Source organism: Entelurus aequoreus, linkage group LG07 (assembly GCF_033978785.1).
Source record: "Entelurus aequoreus isolate RoL-2023_Sb linkage group LG07, RoL_Eaeq_v1.1, whole genome shotgun sequence".
In the NCBI taxonomy this organism is placed as follows: Eukaryota; Metazoa; Chordata; class Actinopteri; order Syngnathiformes; family Syngnathidae; genus Entelurus; species Entelurus aequoreus.
The window spans coordinates 46,791,890-46,804,762 of NC_084737.1; positions in this window are offsets into that span (position 1 = coordinate 46,791,890).

The following is a 12,873-nucleotide window of genomic DNA, read 5'->3' on the forward strand; positions in this document are numbered from 1 at the left end:
CCCCGACTTAAACAAGTTGAAAAACTTATTGGGGTGTTACCCTTTAGTGGTCAATTGTACGGAATATGTACTGTACTGTGCAATCTACTAATAAAAGTTTAAATGAATCAATCAATCAATCAAACCACTGAACGGCTTAGCCATAAGCAACATTACTATATTGGATTGGAGTGTAAAGGTGACTTAGGGGTGTTATTTCATGTATAAATGTATTTAGAAGGTAGTAAACAGTGTTCTTTTAATGCTCCAGGTGTGAAAATTTGGTAACACTTTAGTATAGGGAACACATATTCACCATTAATTAGTTGCTTATTGACATGCAAATTAGTAACATATTGGCTCTTAATTAGTCATTGTTAAGTACTTATTAATGCCTTAGTCTGCATGGCTTTTTTATACAACCAGTAAGCCATTAACTATGAGTCTTCCCTCAATAACCTCAGAATTATTGCTTATTAGTAACCCTAACCCTAACCCTTATATGTTCCCCTAGTGTCCAAATAACTCTAAATTAAGTCTTTGTTACTTTAATAAGCAACTAATTAATGGTGAATATGTTTTCCATACTAAAGTGTTACCGGAATGTTTTATTTATAATTAATTATCGCGGAAATTCATTTATTGTGGCCATTTCCGAAACCAATTAACAGCGATAAACAAGTGATTACTGTCCAGACTAATCTTGTTGTATATCTTCATCCAGTAACATTTGTGATCATTCACATGTCCTCATGTTTGTTTTTTTTAAAACAATCCTTATCCTTGTCTGCACATACACTCCCCCCCCCACCCCCCCACCCCCCATTGGTTGCTAAAGTTGCTGAACCGTATCAGAGCTTCATTTGCTTGGCTAGAGATAATTTACCATTCTGCTTTGTCAGGGATGGCAACATATTTTTTGTTCTGTAGGAAAACTTCCAAATCAATATCATGTTGCGCTATTAGTGCATTGCATTTGTATCTTGGAATATTAACAAAAAGTGCAACAAACTATTGCACTTCTAGTAAGCAAATTGTCATTGTAATGTTCCCTGCTCACAGTGGGAGACATGTCCCAACGTCACCATGCTGATATTCATTATCTGGCAACCTTGACTCTGTCTATGCAAAATGTAGTCAGATGGTTTGTGGCGTAAGTAAAAACAATGCTGGTGCTACATTGGAGAGAAAAGGGTTTAACATCTATTTTACACTACTTATTTATATTTGTATACCCCTTTGTCTTTTAATGATATTATTTTTTATATGCCATGAAGAATGTTTGTCATGTTTGTTTTAGCACAGTAGCATCTCCTTCTGTAGTTCACTTAAGGTGCACACTTTTGAACTAAAACACACAGAAAAACAACATGTCAACGCACACAGCGCCTGACCACTGACCAGGTGTCACTGATTAAACAGACCTGCCAAAAAAACCTGTTAGTTGTGTAATGCAAAGTGCTCAACTGCGTGGAAAAAGTTAGTTATTCTGATAAATCATAACACTGAACACTAAATTGGCCCTTGTGCGTGTATGAGTGTGAATGTTGTCTGTCTATCTGTGTTGGCCCTGCGATGAGGTGGCGACTTGTCCAGGGTGTACTCCGCCTTCCGCCCGGTTGTAGCTGAGATAGGCTCCAGCGCCCCCCGCAACCCCGAAGGGAACACGCGGTAGAAAATGGATGGATGGATGGATGTATCGACATCACTTGAGAAAGTCATCTCTTTATCAACTTCAGTCCTAAATAAAAAACAGGTCATGTTTTTTTCTTTTTATTTCAACCCTTTGAATACCCATTTGACTGAATTATGTCAGGTATTTTTATGAGTCATCATTCATACTGAAAATGTTAAAGGACTGTGGTACTGGGGTAAAGATCAGGGCTGAATATACTGTAAATAAGATTTAGTGATAACACTAATTTGATGCACTGTTGCTGTTTCTAATTTCAGGATTTCATTTTTGGCAAAAAAATAGCACCATTTTTCATATTTACTGTCTAAAACCGGATGGGACAATTTTTTGTCAAATGTTTCCCACAAGGCTTTGACCGTTGCTAAGGCTGCTCATGGACACATTTAAACTATTGCCAGCCAAGTGGCATCTATTGTTACGGCAGGACAACAGTGAGTGGGCCCCATTATAAATTAATAAATAAATGATAAATGGGTTATACTTGTATAGCGCTTTTCTACCTTCAAGGTACTCAAAGCGCTTTGACAGTATTTCCACATTCACCCATTCACACACACATTCACACACTGATGGCGGGAGCTGCCATGCAAGGCGCTAACCAGCAGCCATCAGGAGCAAGGGTGAAGTGTCTTGCCCAAGGACACAACGGACATGACTAGGATGGTAGAAGGTCGGGATTGAACCCCAGTAACCAGCAACACTCCGATTGCTGGCACAGCCACCCTACCAACTTCGCCACGCCATCCCTTTATTCATTCATTCAGCAATCGTTTTAAAGAACACATTTTGTTCTTAGGCCCGCTTACGAAGTTTTTAAGGAGATTTTTGTATTCACCAATGTCTTCTTAGCTGGGATTTGTTCGTAGGTAAGAACAAAATCTACGAGTGCTCCAGAGCAGTGGTCCCCAACCACCGGGCCGCGGCCCGGTACCAGTCCGTGGATCGATTGGTATCGGGCCGCACAAGAAATTAAAAAAATAAATACAATTAAATTAAAAAAATAATAATAATTAAATCAACATAAAAACACAAGATACACTTACAATTAGTGCACCAACCCAAAAAACCTCCCTCCCCCATTTACACTCATTCACACAAAAGGGTTGTTTCTTTCTGTTATTAATATTTCTGGTTCCTACATTATATATCAATATAGATCAATACAGTCTGCAGGGATACAGTCCGTAAGCACACATGATTGTATTTCTTTATGACAAAAAAAATACATTTAAAAAAATAAAACCGTATAGAGGCTTTGTGGGAAATCTACCATCAGGCGGCTTCAAGATTTGACAATTGGAGGCCAAACCCAGCATTAAACCATCCAAGCCCTCTCAGGTGCAGCAGAAGAAGCTAATCATTGGCTTGGGGTTAAGAGGCAGGACAATTCCTGGGCCCCAAAGTAAGACCATTAAAATCGTGTTGAAATCAGAGGTACATGGCACACCTGGGATGAGCTATCTCTAGGTGTGTGTGCCTATGCATTGAAACACCAATGAAGGAGGATACCCACCTGACGACCCCAATGTATGTACCGGCCCCATACATCACCACAGCTTCATGACGACTCTGATGGATGCATCGTACCTGCACACCTCCTTTGTTAGCAGTTCATTCAGGGGATTGTTTCACTTAGTCCCTAAAACAGAACTTCATGCAGTCACGTTACTGTTCAAACAGGTCTGAAGTATTTAGATTGAAATGTTTGAAATATAAATACTTCCTACAGTACAAACGGCAGAGTGTTTGGGGAAAATGGAACAGTTTCTCTCTTTAAAGAGATTTGTGGTCCCAAAAAGTTTACGAACCCCTGATTTACAGTACAGTCGTCCCTCGTTTATTACGGATAATTGGTACCCAACATGACCGTGGTGCAGTGACGTGGGGCGACCTTTACACCAGGTGAAGCACAGAAAAATATGAAGCATAGTATAAGATAGAAATCTATGCTATTTTGAGTTAGAAATGGCAACAGTGGAGAATGCATGTTCATGTACGAGGCAGTCTGCCCCACAAGAGGATAGAGAAAACAAAGGAACATATTGGATTCTGCATCGGTCTACAATGGCAGACTCGTGCAAAGCTCTTCAGGTGAAACTCTACTATATATGGAGATATCCGCTGATGACATCAATTGGAAAAATGTCACAAATTAGGGAAATTCGTTTGGAGGAAGTATAAGGTAGGCAAGATTGTTTTACACATATCTTTGCCTCCATGGTTTGATTGTACATTTTCAGGACTTATGCAGATCCTGAATACACAAAAACAGGTACAAATAGGTAAAAAAAACTTGGTCTAGCAAAATAGGTCTCTATGGAATTCAAATGGTCTAATCATTGTTAATACAAGTTGCACTTTAAAATAACAAGAAAAAGAAGGGAGTAATTCACTTTCATAAAAACATTAGGATAATGATATCATGATATGATGAATGGGACCAAAAAGTATTTGATAATGTTATCAAATGTTTTAGGTCCCATTTGCTTTAGTAAAATAAATACAGTTTTCTTACCTTTCTGTATTTGTATCTGAAGCAGCACTATCCATCCATCCATTCATCCACTTTCTACCGCTTGTCCCTCTCGAGGTCCCGGGGGTGGCTGGAGCCTATCCCAGCCGCACTCTGGCAGAAGGCGGGGTACACCCTGAACAAGTCGCCACCTCATTGCAGGGCCAACACAGATAGACAGACACACACATTCACATACTAGGGACAATTTAGTGTTGCCAATCAATCTTTCCCCAGGTGCATGTTTTTGGAGGTGGGAGGAAGCCGGAGTACCCGGAGGGAACCCACGCAGTCACGGGGAGAACATGCAAACTCCACACAGAAAGACCGTGTGAGGCACATGCACTAACCTCTGCTCCACCGTGCTGTCTGAGCACTATATATCCTCCATTAAAACATATGTTGTGTGATCACCGAAGCATTTGGTCCTGGATATATAATCCTCCATATTGGCAGACACATTCATTCTTTCATTCCACTCCATTTTATTTCATTTAAAGCAGTAAACCAAGCTTTTTGCGTCCGACAAAAAGAATGCACACTCACAAACGCTGACTTGACAAATGCCAAGTTTGTTATAAATAAAGTTGTTTGAAAAAAACGCTGGCTTCCTCACAGGTGCGTCTGTTAGCTCAGGAGCGCCCCCACTTCTCCCAGTGTGGCAAGTGTCAAGTGTTGGTGGTGACGAACCCCAAGATGCAGAGATGGCAGGCTTGGCGCAGCAAAACATGATTTAATGTCCAAAATTCAGAAAAAACACAAACTAGGATCCAGGATACCAGGAAAACATGTGAACTGGAAACAGCGAATAGGAACCAGCAACCAGGAAACGAGAAAACTGGAGACAGCAACCAGCAAACACTCCACAGCATACAGGAAACAGCTTACAATACTCCAGCACTGACTTCTTCTTCTTCTTCTTCTTCTTCTTCTTCTTGTGATTTTATGGCGGTTGGCAAGCAACCTTGTGGTGAGCATTACCGCCACCTACTGTAATGGAGTGTGGATCGAGGTGGATTCCTGCTCTAAATTATTTTATTTAACCCAGTGTTTTTAAAAAATGTGTGTATTGCTTTATAACCTGTGTGTTCTGAGTGCAATCCTAATATATCTTCCACTGCTAACCTAATATTCTCTTTCGCTAACTTATTTCCCAGTATTTCCCTTTCTCTATTATATTTTCTACAATGTATTAAAACATGTCTTACATTTTCTATCTGTTGGCAAGAATCACACAGTCCTGTAGCATGTTTCCCCATCAATTTCAATGAACTATTTAGATATGTATGTCCTAATCTCATTCTAGTAATAATGTCTTCTTCCTTCCTATTTCTATTGCCTCCTCTCATTACACCTACTCTCCTCTGGACTTTGTAATACTCTCTACCTTTTGTTTCCTTATTCCAATTATCCTGCCACTTTTTATTGTGTTCTATCTTAATGATGTTCTTCACTTCTTCTTTACTGTGCTTAATCTCCATGTTTACTTCTGTTTTAGTGGTTGCTTGTTTTGCGTACTTATCAGCTAATTCGTTCCCCTCAACTCCTACATGAGCAGGAACCCAAAGAAATGTTACCACACCTCCCGCTTTACTTATTCTGTAGACTGCCTGAACTATTTCATAAACTAAATCCTGTCTTGTTTCTGACGCTATGTTTTTTATGCTAGTCAATGCACTGCTGGAGTCCGAGCACACAACTGCTTTTCTTGCTTTATTTTCTTCTATCCAATTAATTGCCATATAAATTGCTACCAATTCTCCCGTAAAAACAGATAATTTATCACTAATTATTTTTATTTAATACTATGTTTCCTTGTGGAATAACAGCTGCTGCTCCTACCTTATTATTTATAGTTTTTGATGCATCTGTGTACACCATGATGTTGTCTAAAAACGTTTCCTCAATCCATTGTTCTATCTGGTAACTATTTAAATTTCTATTCTTTAGTAAATGCATGTTTACATTTGGGTTTTCATACATCCACGGTGGTATTGCGGGGATTGGTACTGTAGGGCTAACTTTAATATTATCAATTTGAACTTTATTACATCTGTCTCCTATTATCCACCCAAAACTATTCATTTTTTTCTTCTCTTTTTCTTGGCAGTTTAATAGTACTTGATGGGTTGGATGTCCTTGCTTGGACCCTTTTAAGTTTGCCCAATAAACTACTGACAGTTGATCTCTCCTCATATCTAAAGGTTTTTCATTCATCTCTACTTGTAATGCTGCAACTGGGGTTGATTTAGTAGCTCCACAACATAATCTTAAAGCCTGTGATTGGATCCTGTCTATTTTCCCAAGTAATGTTTTTGCAGCAGATTGATAAATAATGCATCCATAATCAATAACAGATCGTATTAAACTGATGTATATTGCTTTCAATGTCTGCCTATCAGCCCCCCAGTCTTTACCCCTCAAAGCCCTCATTACATTTAACACCTTTTTACTTTTCTCCACTATTTTGCTGATGTGGGTTGACCAGTTAATATTTTTATCAAACCATATACCCAAATATTTAAATACTTGTACCTCTTCTATATTTTCTCCATACAGTTTAATTTGGATCTTGTTTTGTACTTTCCTCTTTGTATAATTTATGACTTTTGTCTTTCCAACAGAGAATCTTAAACCCCACGCCGTTCCCCATTCTTGAACTTTATTTACCGCTTTTTGAATCTTCTTTTCTATATGATTAGTATTTCTACCTCTCTTCCACATCACTCCATCGTCAGCAAACAGTGCCACATCCACTAATCCTTCCACTTCACTAAAAACTTCATTTATCATTATTGAAAATAATACTGGACTTATTATACTCCCTTGCGGGGTCCCATTTTCCACTTCATATACTCTGCTGTATTCATTCTCTATTTTTACTAATATTTTTCTACTTGTTAAGAAGTCTTTTATCCATCTATACATTTTCCCTCTAATCCCAATTATATTTAGTTTTATCAGCAACCCCTGTTTCCACAACATATCATAAGCTTTCTCTATATCAAAAAATACTGCAATTATACTTTCTTTATTTATTTGTCCCTTTCTAATTTCCTCTTCCAGCTGCACTGCTGGGTCGTTTGTGTTTCTTGCTTTGCGAAATCCACTTTGGTAGTTTTTTATTATTTCTTTTGACTCCAAATAATACACTAGTCTTTCATTAATCATTTTTTCCATTACTTTACCCAAATTTGAGGTCAATGCTATCGGCCTATAATTACCTGCCTCTTCCGGGTCTTTCCCTGGTTTGCATATCGGAATTATTACAGCTTCTTTCCACTCTGCTGGTAATTTCCCTTCTTCATATATCCTATTATATAATTTCAAGACCACTTCTTTGCCAATGCTGCTTAAGTTTTTGATCATCTGATAACTCACCTGGTCTTTTCCTGGTGTTGTATTTTTAACCTTTTTCAATATTCGAAACATTTCATTCAAAGAAAATTTCATATCTATACTATTGGTTAAACTATTATCATTGTCTTCCACCATTTCCCCAATATTTAAACTAATTGTTTCTTCTCTCTTTTGTTTTTCTACATTTCTCAAATTATCATTACTGTGCACTTTAACAAATGTCTTTGCTAAAAGTTCTGCTTTTTCTTTATTTTCTACCAAACACTGTGTCCCATCTTTCATCACATGATTTTTATGTTCACTTCTGATCCCTGACATTTTCTTGATCATTCCCCACACTTGGCCTAAAGGAGTAGTTCTATTTAATGATTCACAAAACGTTCTCCAATAGTGTTTTTTTGTCTTTTTAATAACGTACCTTACTTTAGCTTGGTGCCTTTTATATTGGATCATATCTTGGAAATTATGTGTTCTTCTCAATATTCTAAATGCTCTATTCCGTTCTTTTATTGAGTCTGTGCACGCTTGTGTCCACCACGGCACTATCTTCCTTCTTTTCCCTATACTACTCCTTGGTATGCTTTTTTTGGCTGCTTCTATTATGCACTTTGTAATATCTGTATTTAGTTGTTCAATATCTTGATTTATATCCACTTCCTTTAATGTCATGTCGGTACTTTCCCTAAATTGTCCCCAATCACCGTGATTATACTTCCATCTTCCTTCTTTTTTAGTGCTTTCTGTCCTTTGGTTTATGTTTATGTGAATGAAGATTGGGTAGTGATCACTTCCTAGAGTGCTGTCTTTATTTACTTCCCACTCTACCTTTCCTGCTAACCTTTGTGACACCAGTGTTAAATCTATTGCTGTTTCTTTACCCGTAACTACATCTAATCTTGTTCCCGACCCATCATTCACACACACCAGTTCTTTTTCCTCCAAAAATGCTTCCAATGTTTCCCCATTCCAGTCATCCCTTTCACCCCACATTGTGCTATGTGCATTAAAGTCACCACACCAAATGATATTGCCACTCCAGTGCTCGACTATTTTTTCTAGTTGATGAATTTGTAATTTCTTGCACGGATTATAGAAGTTTAGCACTTTGTATCTTTCTTTATTATTCCATACTTCTACCCCTACTATTTCTAGTTCTTGTTTTTCTTTTAATATTGTATAATGCATATCTTCTTTAATAAATATGGCACATCCTCCTCCTTGCCCATCATTCCTATCTTTACGTATTGTTACGTATCCTTTTATTATAAAGCTCAATTTTGGCTTCAGCCAGGTTTCTTGAATACATATTATATGTGGTTTATTTTTCATATTATTAATATATCCCTTTAGTTCCTGTCCGTTTGCTACTAAACTTCTGGCATTCCACTGAATAATTAACATGGCGTTGGATTGTGGTAACATGACTCTGTCTCGTCTACTCTCTGTAGTTCACCTTGTACCTGTTCCCAAGATAGTTCTTTTAAATTTAAGAACTTTGCTGCTGCTTTGACAATTATTTTGATCTTCTCAGTTTTATTTCTTGCCTGTTCTGTACAGTTTATGACATATGCCAGGAACACAACTAGCTTGTCCATAGAAAGTCCTGTATTTGTTGCCTCTTGTTTTTTATTACTTGAACTATTGCCACTTCTGTCTCGTTCTGAACTATTCTCACTTCTATCTTGTTCTGCACTTTCTTGATTTCTTACTTTAACTGCCTCTGCGTATGTAATATTTCTTTCTACTCTGATTTGCTGTACTTCTGTTGCCTGTTTCCTAATGACACATCCCCCATACGCTGCTGTGTGATTCCCGCCACAGTTACAGCATTTGACCAGATCATTATCTCCACATTGTCCATATTCATGCTCCCCTCCACACCTTCCACATCTCAACTTAGCATGACACACACTGGCTATGTGCCCATAGCGTTGGCACTTGAAGCAGCGTACTGGGGGTGGGACGTAAGCTCTAACATAAAAGCTTAAAAACCCAATCATGATTCTCTGCGGGAGGACTTCCTCGACAAACTGTACTAATACTGATTCGCTCTCCATCTTTTCTCCATTTCTATATGCCATCATTCTTGTCAACATCTTGACAGTTCCCCCTTTTATTTGTCTTTTCAATTCTTCTAAATTTTCACCTCTTGGAATTCCTGTCACTACTCCTCTTGCCCCCTTTCGTTCTCCCACTTTGATTTTTTCCTTTATTATCTTATTGCACAGTTTTTGCAACCGCATTGCTTTACTTTTTTGCTCTCCATTTTTGCATTTAATCAAAAGTCGCCCATCCCTAAGCACCTTCGCTATCTCCACCTCTCCGATGTCCTTCTTTAACCCCTTAACCAGTGTCATTAAACTTATGTCATTCATGTCTTGACTTGATTTAAATGTATATATAATCCTATAATTATCTTCCATAGTCTTTTTCCTTTTTTCTACTTCTTCATCTTCTTCATGGGCTCTTTTAGCACTCGACTTTCCTTCATGCCCTCCGCTCCCCTTCTTTCCTTTCTCCCCTCTAGTCCTATCCACGTCCATACCTTCCTCATACATCCCGTCACTATCCCCTTCCATCTCGATCCAGTCACAAAACAGTTTATGCACAACCGCCAAGAAGATTTGGATACTCTCACGTGTTTAGCCACCGCTCTTGGTTTACTTCCGCCTTCCGTCGACCAAGGCTTTTTCTGGCCACTACTCCTTCTTCCGCACCAGCATGCAAACACCGAGCCACCCTCCCACAGCTCCACCCTCCCACAGCTCTCCAGCACTGACTGGAGGGCAAGGCAGGTATAAATAGCAGCCGACTGATTGACACCAGGTGTGGCCAGGTGCCAATCAGCCGCAGCTGAGGGGAAACAGCGCTCAGGGAGACAAGCAGGAAACTGAACAAAAATAAGAGCGCTGACAGGAAATAAAACACACAGAGGAAAAACCAAAACATAACCAAACTGTCAGTGACAAGCCTGTTAGCAAATTAGTGTACTGCTTAGGCATTGGAGGACCTAAGCCGCTCGCTTCTCTTTTCTCTATTTTAGAGTCCGATCATCAATAATAATGATGTCACACTTACATTAAACAGGCTGTAGATTCTACATTGTACAAACTAGATATTCATGCTGTACAATGTATCTGCAAACATTATTTTAGCCTCGCCCTCTTCTTCTTTCTCTTCCATACACACAAGTAAGGAGGCGAAGCGGCAACACATGCTATGATTGGTTTGTGTGCAAATGTAGTGATTTTTACTAAAGTAAATGTTAAAAAGCGCTTTTAAACATACAGAATTTACATTTATAACTCCGTTTAATGGACAAATATTAATATTTATGAATTTTCGCTGAGTAGGATTATTGTTAATTAATCCAATATTTTCCTTGAAAAAAACGGTTTGCAACCTTCTAAATTAGGGCCCTCTAAACATGAAACAACACACATTGGCAAGGCAAGTTAATTTATAGAGCACAATTCGTACACAAGGCAAATCCAACTGCTTTACAGAAATTGAAAGAAGGCAAAAATAAAAATATTTCAAATTAAAATCAGAAAATACAATAATAAAAACAATCAAAATTAAATGAACTTGAAATCAATCAAAGACTATAAATAAAATACTTTCAGTTGTCGTATGCACAATTAAATAAAAGTGTTTTCAGCCTACATTTGAACATTGCCAACATTGAGGGCTGTCTCCCATCTACAGCAAGACTATTCCAGATTTTAGGAGCATAAAACTGAAACGCAGTTTCACCATGTTTGGTCCTGACTCTAGGAACCAACATAATTACACTTTATACTTGTTTCACCTCTGTCTGGAACTCCCTCCCCCCGACATCCGGAACATTGACTCCATTATCACTTTTAAAACTTACCTCAAAACCCACCTGTTTAGGCAGGTCTATGCCTAAACAGGTGTCTGTTTTTGATTGTTGCTTTGTTTTTTATGCTGCTTTTATGCATTTAGAAGATGTACGACGACCTTGAGTGCTTTGAAAGGCACCTTACAAAATAAAGTATTATTAATAGAGATGTCTGATAATGGCTTTTTTGCTGATATCCGATATTCCGATATTGTCCAACTCTTAATTACCGAATCCGATATCAACCGATACCGATATATTCAGTCGTGGAATTAACACATTATTATGCTTAATTTTGTTGTGATGCCCCTCTGGATGCATTAAACAATGTAACAAGATTTTCCAAAATAAATCAACTCAAGTTATAGAAAAAAATTCCAACATGGCACTGCCATATTTATTATTGAAGTCACAGAGTGCATTTTTTTTTTTAACATGCCTCAAAACAGCAGCTTGGAATTTGGGACATGCGCTCCCTGAGAGAGCATGAGGAGGTTGAGGTGGGCGGGGTTGGGGGGCGGGCGGGGTTGAGGTGTGTGGGTGGGTAGGGGGCAGCGGGGGTGTATATTGTAGCGTCCCGGAAGAGTTAGTGCTGCTAGGGGTTCTGGGTATTTGTTCTGTTGTGCTTATGTTGTGTTACGGTGCGGATGTTCTCCCGAAATGTATTTGTCATTCTTGTTTGGTGTGGGTTCACAGTGTGGCGCATATTTGTAACAGTGTTAAAGTTGTTTATACGAGCACCCTCAGAGTGACCTGTATGGCTGTTGACCAAGAATGCTTTGCATTCACTTGTGTGTGTGAAAAGCCGTAGATATTATGTGACTGGGCCGGCACGCAAAGGCAGTGCCTTTAAGGTTTATTGGCGGTCTGTACTTCTCCCTACACAGCGGCGTTTTAAAAAGTCATAAATTTTACTTTTTGAAACCGATAATTTTGAAACCGATATCGGAAATTTCCGATATTACATTTTAAAGCATTCATCATTCGATAAAATCGGCAGTCCGATATTATCGGACATCTCTAATTATTAATATAGTAGCCTTGAATGTGTTCTACTGCAGATCACAGTACTTATCAGTAGCTCACAGGATCCTCCAAACGTCATTGCTATGGCCGTCACCCGAACACTAAAACATGGCCACGACGTGGGAATGCTTTGTCGCATCCTGAGTAATTCCTCTAAGTCAGGACTTGACTTCCATGTGCTGAAACCAATTTCTGTTGTTCTGCAAAAACTCAGCCAACTTGGCAGTCGCAGCTACGATCACTAGTCGTGTTGTTAGCATTACATGTTAGCAGTTCGATCAATCAAGCCACAGCTGTGTTATTGATGTCTAAGATGGAGTGCATATCCACTTTGACCAGCCAGTTGCTGAGAGCTGATAGTTTAGAACAGTCCTGTCAGCCTGAAGTGCTATGTCCTGCTGTTGGTTTGAAATCGCTGGCGTTAAAGTCTCACCA